The sequence below is a fragment of the Marmota marmota genome, unplaced genomic scaffold, assembly GCF_001458135.2.
Source record: "Marmota marmota marmota unplaced genomic scaffold, marMar, whole genome shotgun sequence".
Taxonomy (NCBI): domain Eukaryota; kingdom Metazoa; phylum Chordata; class Mammalia; order Rodentia; family Sciuridae; genus Marmota; species Marmota marmota.
Window position 1 is genome coordinate 17,368,429 of NW_026000153.1, and position 14,530 is coordinate 17,382,958.

The 14,530-nt window shown below is 37.1% G+C and overlaps 2 long non-coding RNA genes across 8 annotated transcripts in view; one reads left to right on the forward strand and one right to left on the reverse strand.

Annotated features, from left to right (window-relative positions):
• The window catches only part of LOC125611537, a 98,864-nt gene that overhangs the window by 83,056 nt on the left and 1,278 nt on the right, over positions 1 to 14,530 (forward strand). For 2 of the 7 annotated variants that reach the window (XR_007341724.1, XR_007341726.1), the window contains one exon: positions 8,246 to 8,393. This is a non-coding gene — a long non-coding RNA (uncharacterized LOC125611537). Of the gene's footprint in view, positions 1 to 8,245; positions 8,429 to 14,530 lie in introns of those variants that run through there. The other 5 variants (XR_007341729.1, XR_007341727.1, XR_007341728.1 and 2 more) reach the window with 4 other exon arrangements.
• LOC125611538 overlaps positions 1 to 14,530 on the reverse strand; it is a 67,665-nt gene that overhangs the window by 49,399 nt on the left and 3,736 nt on the right. The window lies entirely within an intron of this gene.

A 14,530-nucleotide genomic window follows, 5' to 3' on the forward strand; every position in this document is an offset into this window, starting at 1 on the left:
TATATATATATATATCTTAGATAAAGAGAGATAAATATACACATATATACATACATGTATTAATTTTGTGGCCAATTTCTTAGATCAGAATAGGCTGTCCTGTTTTTGACATCATTACATGGCAGAAGCACTTGAGAAAGTTTGGTCACTCTGCCCCCATTCATGCTTCTCACTTGGGCTTGCATTATTTTTCTAATAAATGAATCTTCAATTCATGACTTCTTTATAGGAAATTTTTAGGATGTCTGAGCATTTTGTTGAGTTTAAACTTGATAATATAATAAAATGTAATAATGCAAAATGACAACATTATAGACACATGCTGAGTAAGTTCACTTAACATATAAACTGTAGCAAGTCCCAGTGAGAGCAAAAACCTAAGGTCATACCCATTGACACTCTGCCTTCACACTCAACATGGAGAGGTTGACATGAGACTCTGAGCTTCACACCCCTGTTGTTGTACACTACCTGCTAGTAAAACTTCTTTTCTATTTTCACATTTGAATAGAAACAGAAATGTCTAAATTGTCTTCCCAGCACTCAATGGAAAGTCACACATACCTGTGGGGAGGCACATCACTGACTAACATTTTATTCACCATAATGATAAATCCCCTATAGTCAGTGAAAAAACCCACACTGAGAGAGAACATGCTAATTAGGGATTGCAAATATTCCAGACAAACTTATATTTAAATCTTTTATTATATAATAGCAATATTTCCAAGATATAGAGTCAAAGAAAGGCCAATATCCAGACCAGCAAACAGACTTGGATTTAGGATCATGGCATGAGAATCAAGGGTATGACATTGGTCATCTAGATGCCTGGAGGTGTCCAGGACCCAAAGCTTTAAGTTTCAACCAGCCATTTGTCCTTTGTGACAGGCTATTTGACTCATTGCTATAAAATGGGGAGTATAAAAAGATCACACAGATTTTTATAGTTGTTCATTGTGATTGATTATCTCTACTTAATGCTTTGTAAGCATGTTTGGAGAGGGCTACTAAGATGGAAAACCTGGGTTTGGTTCTCATCAGACCAATCACTCTTTCCTGAATTAGCTCCTGTTTCCTTTAGTCCACCTGAATGAGCACCCCAGCCCTCTTCTCCCTGGGCAATATTCCCAAACCACTGGAAAGTTCAAAGGCAGCCTGAGCCATGAAGCCTTTCTTGTTTAACATAAAATGATTTCTCCCACCTCTGTGCTTTCAAGGCTCTTTGTACCCAGTACAGCTTTTATTACCTTTGTGTGTGAGTTTCTTTCTCCCTCATTCAAAGGTAAACCCCTTGAAAGCAAAGATCATGCTTCATATTCATCCAAACACAGGGTTCAGTGCCTTGAAAAGCAGCAGTAGCTGCTGCAGAAATAAATTAAATCAACCATGGAACTTTAAGTTTCCTGGCACTCTTCTCTACTGCTTTCTTTTCAGACTGTTAAACAGCCAATATTTTGGGTAACATGCTAAAGGATCTAATTGCCAAATATATCATAAATATCTTCAAGATGAGAGTCTTTAAAAACTTAATGAATTATCCGTGTCAATTTGAATTAGAATTTTAATTCCACTCACATTTGCCAAAAAGGTCAATTGATAACTTCAAAGGAGAACTCTTTCAAAACATACTTTTAAAAGTCACCCAAACACTTTGGCATCAAAATGAACCTTGCAAGACAACTATTCTGATGAGTGAAGGGTAAGCTAATGAGAAATATTTGATGGTCTTTGAAATACAAAGGTCCTAAAAACCAAGGGTCTTAAGAAAGTGTGCAGTCCAAGATAAAAAAAAAACAAAACTTATTTCAAGCAAAGCCAGATGTCCTCTAGTTCTGGTGTCCACTGTCTTCAATTCTCAAGTGTTCCTAAATTTCACCCACAGAATACCACTGTTTTTGTTTTTGTTCTTGGCATCATAGAGACAGTAGCTTCACCATAAAAATATCGACATGTGTGCTGGCCCTGGTTAGAAGCATGGGGCCCAAGCCCTGCTAAACTCGTCATATAGTGCTGGACAAACTACTTCGCTGCGTGTTCTTCACTGTCTCCTTTGCTCAGAGAGGTGGGAGATGGATAGGAAAATATTGGTAAAGCTCTCTGAAATGTCTACTAGAAAAATGTGGTCAAAAGATAATTACATACCACTGGTTTTTCCCAAGGAAATTACACAACCAGGGAAAAATTATACAGTCAAGAAATACTGTTCAGTGCCAATCAGACCATAATATATTCTAAGTAGAAAACAGTGTTCCTCAACTTTCCTATTAATGAGGGAAAACAATTTTTAAATGTTTCATAGTCTGAACAAAATGCAAATCTTTTTCAAAAGGAGACACTGAGGCATAAGACAGGAGGCCACTCAATAAAGTCTATAAATGTTCCTGTGAGATCTGTACTTAGTCACATGAACCTTCCCATGAAATGTCATTGAAACTCCTAAAGAGTAATTATTAAAGAACATAATAGCTTTGACCTTCATCAAAACATTGGGGTAGGATACTCATTGTTTTGAGTTTTGTAAGATCAAGAAACCAATGGATACAATGAGATATTAACTAGATTAACCCTCCTTGTTAGGCAATACTGTCTTCTGTAAAATCCACAGCTCTCCCAGAGTGAGTTATTGGTGGTCACTGTGAAGGCTCCTGCACCCACGTTGTGCTGTCCTTGTTCCAACTCTTTGATGTACTAGATATATATTCACGTTTTCACTGAATCAGCATGTGTTACATGTTGGCTTCTTCCCCCAAAATTGTTTGGGTTTTCTGCACAAATATGCTTACTTTGGCTAAAGTCAAGATGTCCCACCTTCTGGATGGCCTTGGTCAGTCTGCTAGGCTCAAGGAGTCATGATGGAGTAGGGAAAAATCTGGTTCCAAATTGATCTTTGATTGTTATTTTTGGAGCTCTCAAGTAAATTACAGGAAAATTGATTTTCTTTAGTGACCTCCTGCACCTACGCAACCCTTCATGTTGCTCTAACTTGGTTTTATTTCCTTCTATGTTTAGGGTTATTATATAGGTGCCATGGAAGATTAATTGAGTTGATGGAAATCATATTGCCTAATTAGAGGGAGTTTTTGAAGCTCATACAATGAAACTTTATTTCTTATCTAAAATCTGCACATAAAGAGTTCCATTTCTTGCTGGTGTAGCTTTGGATGTATTCACTTGTCATGAAGATTTGAATTACCTTATCCTATTAAAGAAAGGGGATTCTTTCTACTGGTATCTGATCTTTTGGATGGGTGTTCATCTATAATTCCTGTTTGCAAATTCTCTGTAATGTGTAGCCAAATGAGCCAACTATACTCCCTTTGTAATTCAAATATCCAGGTTTATCATGGTTGATCTTGAAGTCCAACCTGTCCATAAAAATATTTGTCCCTCCTTACATGTCTTCCATTTTATGTCTGGCTTGCCCCCTCCTGACTTTCTGTGTTACCCCTGCAGTAATCCTTAGCTGAGCCTCACACTGTCCTTGAGAACTGGCCTTGGACATGAGCCCTGTCCTCTCTTTAGCAATTAGTTCCAAGCTTGTTACATATTATTCTTCTTTTAAATATTCATGTTCCAACAGAGACTAAACTCTAACTTGGAACAATATTTCACCAAAACCCCAAGTTCTAAGGAAAGAAGTGCAATCTTGGAATAGAAGCAAAGAAATTTGTGGCCCATGGTCCCCAAACTGTCTTCAAGAACCCCTACCATCTGTTTGCATTCCTCCCCGAGTCTATCTTCCAGTTCACGCCACCTCCTTCTCCCACAATCACCTGAGGTCCCCCAAGGGGTCCTCAGAATCAAGGACCATCTGCCTTTGGATGTCAAGAGGAGAATCTCTTTTCTCTCTCAGAGTACCATCTCTTTCCTTCATGTATTTTGAGGCTGAGAATCAATTTTTCCCCACGTAGACTGAAAATGGGAATATTTTTTTCCACCAGAGAAAACTCCTCCACCCAATAGAAAAATTACCTTAGAAAATAATAGTCAGTAACAGTCTATGTGTTGAGTTATTCTGCAGAAGTAACCCTGTGTAAGACATACCAAGTGCCTGTTGGAGATGTGGTTCTATGGATGCTCTTCTCTCCTCAGTCCTCAGGTCTCGGTCTGGAGTTCTGGAAAACAACTCTACACACAAACTTGCACACACAGAGCTATAAGAATAGGCAACAGCTTATAGAAAAGCACCCTTAAAATCAGACAGGCCTAAAAACCCTAGAATATACACACCCTCTCCGCCAGACAAGTATGTCTCCGAGACAGAAGTTTGGCTCATTCTTGCCCCAAAATTTATGCTATCAAATAGAACACTTAACTTCTCAGTCTAAAACATCTGTGTTCGGGTTAATACTGACTCCACATTTCCCTCTAGAACAGTGGGTGAATATTTGATTTACATTTTTGTAAATAAATGGCAGACTCAAGTGTTTTTCCCAGACCAAAAGCAACAATTTGCCTCTGAGGTAAATTCATGTCCCTACCCTTAGAGACTGGAAATTGCTTGCAGCTTTAAACATTTTCCCTCTTTTCCCAGCTACTAAAGATCAAGTTTCTAACAATATCTTGGGGCCAGTGCCAGCTAGGGTAACCCACTGCTTGTCTGTAGAATTATGAGACACGGTTATTTTGAGGTCTCTGAATACAGGATCCTATATACCCCTGGGTCTCACGTGGTGACCCAAGCAAGTAGCATCACCTGGGAACTTGTAAGATGTGTGAATTTGGGGGTTTTATCCCAGTTCACTAAATGAGAAACTCTGGATATGGGGCCCAGTGGTGTGTATTTTAGCAAGCTTAAAGGAAAATCTGACCTCTGATACACACCAACTGCAGCAAATGACACGGTGGGCAGATTCACTGGGAAGATACAATATTCTCCAGGTATCCATGGACTGGGTTGAGAGGATCTCTGCCCAGTGCCCCAGATATCCCAAAGTGCAAGAAAAGATGCTTTATTTTTTTTTCTGTGCCAAAAGATTTTAGGAAGTTCATTAACTATTTGAATGAGCGAATCATGCGAAAAGGAAACATGAACTGAACAGAACCCCCAGATCAAGAAAAGCGAGGTGAGAATGCTTGAGAGTATTATAGGGAAAGAGGACAAGGGATGACAGGAAGGATGTGATCTCCACCCGTGCCCTGGGAGAACTGCTTTGCTTAAGCTGGCTGCCGCCCCCCTCCCCTCCCCCATTGCCCAAAGCAGATGGATAGCAAACCAATTCCCTAGGTATCTGTTCTGTTCTCCCCTTCCTCTTTGATGGTGTGGATCTAGGAAAGCTTTAGAACTACCTAGAAATCTCAATTTAGACAAATGAGGTATAAGGAAAGTCTCCTGACCTAGCCTCCCCAGGAAGCTTGAGCACTGGACTCCCCAGTTTCACCCAGAACCTTCTAGAGGTCCTGAGCCTGGACTGAGTTTCCCCCTGCTCTGTCCCAGGACTTTGCAACCTCTACACTGAAAATAACAGGATTGGCCCAGGGGTACAGTCTCTAGATCCCATGGGTAATCTCCACTGAGCAGGCCATAGAGTCAGGGATGGGAGTACAATCCAGGCTAAAGGCATAGTAAGGTATAGTTTAATGTGCAACTATTAAATATTTAGCCATGTCTCCATTCATGATCTTGTCCCAGGCTCTGATAATAGGCCTAGAATTTATTTCAAAATTAAAATTCAGCTCACTTGAGTAGGTAGTGAGCATCCACCCTAGGTAAAGAACAGTGCTGGGCTTCATGGTACACAGGGAGATGAGCTGAGTCTGTGTGTGCACAGGTCTTTGCTCCCTAGCAGTGAAGGGCATAAATGTGCATAATGTCTTATGTCATAACAGCTCCAAGAAAGCTATAGCAGAGAAAGTCCTATGGGAAAACCACAAAGGGAAGGGATTTTTGACCTTGAAAAACAGAAAAAAGGCTCTTGGGAATATATGGCATTGTAGTAGATCTTCATGCTGCTTGCCAATCTAAACTTCCCTCTAGTCTCTGGGGCCACCTTGGGAGTTCCTGTCTGTACTTGACAGAAAGTAGTAAGTAGTAAATTGGCTTCTCAAACCTAACGCTTTTCCCTGGACCTAGGAATCCATCTCAGACTCCAGAGAGGAGTTTGGAAGGCAGGGCCAAGTGTGGAGTGCTCCCATTCTGGTCATTACCACGTTTTTCTGTGTCTCTCTGCTGGTAGAAAAAGGAAATTACTCTCCCATGCTATTTTTAACATAAAAATCATCTCCCTGGAATGGCTTTATCATATGCAAACCTCACCTTATAAACAAAAAACTTTCCTCACAAAGCATTCTCATCTGAATCTGTCTGGGAGACTAGAATCTTGTTCCCACACTTGAGAGCCATAAACCAAATGAACCAACTCAGAGGTCAGAAGAAGCCTGAAGTCTGGACATCAAATCTGGCTCCACCACCTGTTTTTTCTTTTTTCTTTTTTTTTAATAAAAATCTGCTGTAACATATGCTTTCAAAGTGGCAGCGTTGATGGTTGCCACAGATACTGCTTGTCCCACAAAGTCTAAAATACTTGCAAAAATCTTTGTTCACCTCTCACTCGAAGTCAGCCAAGAAGCAAAATGAAAATGGTTTCAAATCCTTATCAAATGCCAGGCTCTGCCCCAATCAATTTTGCTTATGGAGCAGGGTTGAAGAATTTCATCACTTTAAATAAACGAAAGCCAGAAACTGAAACAGAAAGTAGAGAGCATCAAAGTTCTAGAAGCAAACAAAATTCCCCACAATCAGTTCAAATGCAGAGATTTTAGTGAAAGGACCACTTCCAGAGGTATGGACAAATTTAAAGATTTGAGCAAGGGATATTGGGACAGGGAACAGAGAACTGTCACCACCCCTGGAACAGAAGGAATAGAGCAGGAAATTCATGTTATTGAGGCAAGGAGGAAGGTCACCCTAAAGGAGCTGTGGTCATGGAGAGTCAGTTTCTAAGCCAGTAGAAAGCTTCTAAGCCAGTAGAAATAGAGAAGAAACACCCCAACTCTTCCTTTGTCCTCCCATGTCCTCCTGGTGGCCCCACTGCAGACTGATCTGAACCAGAGGCCAGAGAACACTGGGACCAGGTGACGCAGTCCGTCTAGGATGGTCAGCCTTCTGGGACAAGAAGGGAAGATAGCCTGTGGGGGAGGGTAACCAGACAACATACGGACCCCCAAAACAATATAAGTGAAGTGTTATTGTATATTGGTTAGGATTTCTATTTCGAGAGCAGAAACCCAACTCAAACTGACTTGTATAATGAGAAAATATATTAATTCACATGACAGGGGGACAGGTAAAGGACTTGGACTGATATAGTAGCTCTTGAATACCATCAAAGAGATCTAGGTGTTTTGCATCCCCTCATCTAGATATTGATGAGGTCAACTTTATTCTGAGGCTGGTTTATGAGTTACAGTAAAGAACATATGCATCTTTGATCTGGGGACAGTTAGGTAAGAATGGGGACCAGGAGGCAACACGGTATCTGAGGGTTGGTTTTCCATTCCTGGTAGCGTAGAAGCTGTGCTTGTGCCCCATTTTAACTGTATGTGTATGTGTGATTCTCTCTGATTCTTTAAACTTTTCTGAATTCTCCTCATACTTCTTTGACCCTGATTGGCTTACGCCTGACAATTCCAGAAGCAATTACCAGCCACAGGGATAAATTACTAGTTGTTATGATTTGAGTCTTAACTGTTCCATAAAACCTTATGTGTTAAAGGCCCAAGGCAGCAATTTTCAGAGGTGGAGCCTTTGCGAGATGATTGGATCATGAGAGTTCTGACCTCTTCAATGGATTAAACCATTGATGAATTAATAGTTTAATGGGCTAATGGGAGGAGGTGGAAACTAGTTTGAGGAAGTAGATCCTTGGAGGCATGCCCTTGAAGGGTGTACTGGAATCTTGGCCCCTTCCTCTCTCTCTTTGCTTCCTGGGCACCTTGAGGTATGAAGCTTTGCTCTAACATGCACTCCCTGCCACAATGTTCTGCCTCAAGACAGGTCTAGAAACAACAGAGGTAAGTGATCATGGACTGAAACCTCTAATACCATGAGCCAAAATAAATCTTTTCCCCTTTAAGTTGTTTTTCTCAGGTATTTTGTTGCAGCAACAGAAAGCTATCTAACACACTAGTGTATACTATTCACCGGATGGATGGGGTGGATGGAGATGTGGGTGTTGGGGAATATCAACCAAAACATCTACTACAGTAGATAGTAATATAACATATTATCTTCTTCTTTCAGGTGTGTTTCCATCTGTCCACATCTTATGATCTGCAGGTATTTACTACTCAGATCTTCAGCTGACATGTGAGGCTCCTCTGAGAACAGGGTAGCCCATGCTGTGCCATGAGGGTAATGACTCTTATTCAGAATTAGAACATACTTCCTCATCCAAACAGTTCATATGACCACCCAAAAGCCAAAACATAACTTGTAGGGGAAAAGTAAAGAAGTTACCAAACCTAATTAAAATTCTAATTAGACTTCTCCCAATGTTTTGGTAAGTCACCCATCCCTGTGGTTTAACTTCCTTCTGCATAGTTAAGATACAGGATGGCTGCAACCCCACAGCAAGAGAAATTACATAATGTGGGCTCAGAGGGTTTAACAGCTGAAATTAATTTGAAGGCCTTTTAAGAGGTGCTAGGTGTTTTTCACACTTTTCCCCCACACCTGGTAGGTGTTGATTCCCATCGGTGAAATGTCCATTTGCTCTTTGATTGATGGGTTTTACATAGATGCTGTAAGGCAAATTTAGATTTGCTTTCATTTAGATTTCCCACTTTATCATGGGTACTTCGTTGCCACTTAATTAATTCATCTTTCCGGAAGTGGCCTGAGATTTTAATCTAGTTTATACAGGAAAGTGTAAACAAAAGAGGTCACCATTGTCCCAGAAGTTGAGACACTGAGTAGAGGCACTCTGCAAGTAGACCATGATTAGGATGCTTGGCAGTTGCTTGGCAATTGTACTTGATTTCCTGAGATCAGTACTCATCAGAAAGGCAAAGATCCCTGCTATGCAACAAAATGCCCATTAAATATATTATCAGCTAACTGGTTCAAGTTTCATTGAAATTGGAAAGCTCTTCGTTTTTCCTACATATTTCTAGTACTTGGCTGAGCTAACAAAATTCTTGACCCTGGCTTGTGAAGCAAAATAGATTCCTTACTTACCTGAGGATTTTTTAAAACAAAATACCCATTATATAGACAGGCACAATGGCAAAGCCTCACGGTTGCTGGAATATCCATCTCTAGTAGAATGCAAAGCACACAAATATTTCTTAGTACCTCAGAAACTAAAGTCCTAGCCAGTAGAAATAAGCCAGGACCTCATCTCCTTTTTTTTTTTTTTAATCCAAAATTCCCCATGCTACACCCAGGCACATGTTTATAGTTTCCAAGTTATTACTCTTGCAAAAAAAAACTAATCTAAAACTTTGACAAACTACAGCACTTTTATGGGTTTCCATAGTGGCTTTTCTATACTGCAGTAAATTCACTATGAAAATTGTTATTATATTAATCATAAGTGACTCATTTAAAATTATAGTTTGGGATCTCTTATTTTTAAAAAGATCCAATTTCATTTGTATCATTGCCCAAGTTTATTTTTTAACTTAAAATTCACATCACAATTCAGAATAGGAAATGCCACCGGAAAGTTGTTTTTCAAACCAAGAATTTTGTTTCCAAAAAGAGAGAATGAGAGAACAAATAAACATGATAATGCCAATAATTAAGTGTTACGTGATTTTTATAACCAAGCAGTTTATTACAACAGCTTTTGTGGGTGGTACAAAATATTTGAACAGGTTTTCAAACCAGTTGGCGATTTATGAAATATTAGTGATTGTTATTACAGGTTGAGTTTTATGATCCGTGGTTGATTTATTTGTATGGAACTCAGAAGGACACATACCAGGCTATTACTCTGCTTTGAAAATACTGCTTAGTACCTGGTTCACCTTTGAACCACTTCTTAGGGTACTTTAGGACTCCAAGAGGGAGAAGCTATCTGAGAAAGCAAATGGGTTTCAAGAAAGAAGGAAAGGTATGTGAAATGTTCTTGCAAAGTTAGTTGAATATCTATTAACTATAAAAGTAATATAAAATAATAGCTAGTCCATATAAAGGGAAAACCCAGGTGAATACATTTATGTTAACTTAGGAGTACCTTACACAACTGACCCCCGAAAACACTTTCATCAAATAAAAACCAACTCACAACTGATGCTAAAAGAGTACGGAACCCACAAATAGATGAGCTTCACCAGTTTTCCCCTTCTTAAGTAATACTACCAGAAAAGTAGATGAAGAGATGAACCATAGAATATTCAAGATTAAATTTGCCACTCTGGTTACTTAATCAAATACATGGTGGTTGCCACAATAAGCAATGAATACAAATATCTTCAGTAATTCATACTATTACCAAGTCTAAAATTTATGAAAAATGTTTCAAAAATTGTATTTAAACAAGGACATAAATTTAAATTTGTTGACCACCTTCAACTGGCAATTCTTAAAAAAAAAAAAAAAAAGAATGACACAATTTCTTGGTCCCAGTAACTTTTTTTTTTTTTGAAAGACTGCCCTAATCTGAAGCAGACAAGTCAATTTGCATCTTGTCCATGACTATCATCCCCATCTCTAACAAATATTTTTTAGTAATATTATAGAATGACTGAACAAGTAAATATAAGACTGAAAGTACTCAAGAGTTCTACCTCACCTTTCTTAATAACTGTAGCATATTGCAAGATTTACTGATACATCACTCCAGTGAAATCCAAGGATCCTATTTTCCTTCAAAGTAACTGTATGGTATGATTCCATAGGACTGGAATGGCAGGCTTAGGTTTGCAACATTAGCATCCAGGAACCTATTCTTTCTGCTTATTTTGTCTTAAACAAGAAAAGGAATAAAAAACTAAACTAAAACTTAATTATATAAAGTACAAAAGTAGTCTTGTGATTAATATAGTTAGCATTTGAGAGACAAATAAAATCTTGTTTTTTTTTTTTTTCCTTCAGTGACTAGAGCTCAAACCCAGGGCCTTACACTTCTATTAGTGATTGTTATAATAGGTTGAGTTACACCTGCAAGGCAAGTATTCTTCTACTGAGCCACACCCCCAGCCCATACAATCTCTTTTCTATGCAACTGTCTTTTGATTTTAACAAGTGTAAAAGTATTTATTCAGATAATCTTTAAGTGTTAAGCTCATAACTGTATTCTTCAATAGCACATAACATTTTTCACAGAAATATTTCATTGATTTGTAATGAAACTTATCAGTGTTTCCTTTTTTTAGTATTTATGTGACGCTTTCAAAAAGTCTGGCCCTTAGGGAGAATAGATGAAAATTCTCTTCCAGTAGTATTGTAATTTCTTTATTTACATTTACTTTTGAATTTGATTTGTATTTATTTTAATGTAAGGAAAGGGATAAAAATCAATTGTTATATTTCTTAAGTAATTATTCAAATGTCTTCAAATCATTTATTTTAAAAAACATATTTGGGCTAGGGTTGTGGCTCAGTAGTAGAGTGCTTGCCTAGCATATGTGAAGCACTGGGTTTGATTCCTAGCACCATGTATAAATAAATAAATAAAGGTCCATTGACTACTAAAAAAATATTTTTAAAAAACACATTTACTCACTGATACACGCTAATAGCTTTTTTATTCTAAATCCCCATATTTCTTTGGGTAAGATTCTGGGCTGTCTATGCAATTTTGTCCATCTAGTTGTTTATTTATAGTATCACAGCATGCTATTTAGTTAACATAGTTATAATTCTGTAGTTATTCTTTCTCTTTGGTTTTTATAGATAATTCTTTTGCAGTTATTTTTCTTATAAACTTGAAAATAATTTTATATAGTTCTAAAAGTATTGCAGTAGTACTTTCACTAGGCTCAGGATACATTTGTAGTTTGATTGTAGGGGAATTGGCCTCATTAGAATGTTGAGTCTTCTCATCTGAGAATAGGATATGCCTTTCCAAGTTTTCAATTTTATCTTTATGTATCTCAGTGATTTAAAGTTTCTTCACATAGATTTTACACAATTCTTGCTTTTTTCCTAGGCATTTCATCTTTTCTGTTGCCACTACATTTTTTCTACTAAACTCAAGAACACTAAGCAATTACAACTAAAAACAAACCTAATACTTCTAATTAAGTTTGATGTGTGGTAACCTTTCCTGTGCAAATTTGTACCAGATACCCAGAAAGGGACCCACAGGGAACTCAGCATCTGGACAAGACAACAACAATAAAATAAAAGAGATTTAGACAGCAATCCTCCACTCTCCCATCCTTTTGTGTTTCATCAAATTTATCAGAAGAAAGTGGGAGTTGCAGTCAGAATAATATTTTATTATTGTGGCTTGTTGTATTCATAGAATAACTACTCTTGATAATAATTGAGTATTTTGCATACAGGTTCATTTCATAGTGTGGAATCCTCAATTTCATTTTTGTCATTGTTGTTTTTTTATAAAGTTCTGCAGTAAAGAATCTCCTTTGTCTCCTGGGTTAGACCAATGCTAACCCATCTCACCACCAACTGGCAATTGATTTAATTAAGAGTTTTAACTTCTGAAGTGATTGGTTAAGTTGTAAGCCACACCCATAGAACTCACTGCAATTTTAGAGTATGCTGTTTTACCCAGACATACTTCTTCCCATATTGGCCAACATTAAGTTTTCATCATATTGAATACAAGTACTACTAAGAGAAGCAACAGACTTATGACTACTGGTCTTAGATCTCGTCAACTTGCTGAATTCACCTACTTCTAAGTAATTTATCCATGGATGTATTTATGTTTTCTTACATAGACAATATTATCCCCTAAAATAATGACATTTTTATGCCTATTTTCCCAAACCTGAAGTCTTTAATATCTTTCCTTGGGTCATTTTGTAGGCTAGGATCTCCAACACAATTTTGACTAGACTAGGGACAGAAGCAATCTTGTCTACTACTTAATTTTAAAGGGATGATTACATTTCAACAGTTCCTCAAAAAATACATTGAAAATATTTTTTAAAAGATAATATCTATAATTTTTATATAGGCAAAAGAAATAATCAATAGAAAGTGAACAAAGTGCAAATTATTTGTATTAAGTAGTATTTCTCTTAAGTTCAGAGTATTGTTCTATTCCATAAGAAATAAGGTAGCATTGTTCAAAAGTTCACCAATGTAGCTTGATGAAAACTGGGAATGATTCTGCCCAAATTTGTACCAGGTATCCAGAAAGGGATATTGAAATTTTCTTTAAATAACAATAAAAGCTAATATCTCTTCTGAAAGACGTTAAATAGTTGCATTTATTTTATTTTTGTTCATTTAAATGTCTAAATATAGTCATGGGGCTTTATTTAAGGTGCAAAAAGTAAATCTTTCTATCTGTGCCCGTGTTCAGTGCAGGTGTTCAGTGCCAGCCAGACCATTAACTTCAAATGACAGTCCTCAGGCTGGCTCCCTCAAAATCATTAGGGAATTTGTTATAAGTCCCCACCCACAAAACCTTTGAGTTGAAATCTCTATGTTGAAACCAGAAATCTGTTTTTATGGTTCCCAAGTGTTTGGGGTGAGCATACAAGTTTGAGGACCAAAGTTCAATTATTTCCATTTTTTTAAATTAATTTAGACTTTGAATAGAACTAGTCTAAATTGCACTTAATGGGTCTTATATTCTAATATTCTGTGTTTTTTTAAAAAATGTTAAATAATTAGCACATTGTGGTATCATATGTAGCTAAAACTTAGCCCGAGAAGCAGAATGATCCTAAAGCACAGAAAACCCTTTGTATGTACCCGAAACTAATTCTTCCCTCCCAAGGAGAAGTAACCACTATCTAGCTAACTCTTGTTAATAATATTTTCTGATTTTTCTTTAGCAAATATGTGTGAATCCACAGATAAAAGTTTTTTTTATTTTATAAAAATTGATTTATATTACATAGTCTCTTTTTTAATGTCTTACTTCTTTGTCTCAAATTGTGCTTCTAAAACTTATGCACGTTGTTGTGCAGCAGTAGCTGTCTCTTTCACTGCTGTTCACTATTCAGTTAACATACATATACTGCATTTGCTCATCTATTCTATTTCCCTTGATTTATTTAATTAATTTATTTTTGTTTATACTTATTCAAACATTAACTGTACAAATTAATGGTTTTCACTATAACATTTTCATACATGTACATATCGTACTTTGATCATATCTACCTTCCCTTCTACTCCCTCTTGTCCTCCTCTCTCTTCCCCCTCCCCCAAGTCCCCATTCCCTTCCCTAAAACTGCATCTTCTAAAAAAAAATACGATATCCATTCTATTTTTAATAGACATTTAGACTTTTTTCCAAGTGTTAGATAAAAAATATTGCAATGAATATTCCTGTCCTTTATCTTGGTCCACATATGCATAAATTTCTTTTATATATATATATATATATATATATATATATATATATATATATATATATATATATATATATATACA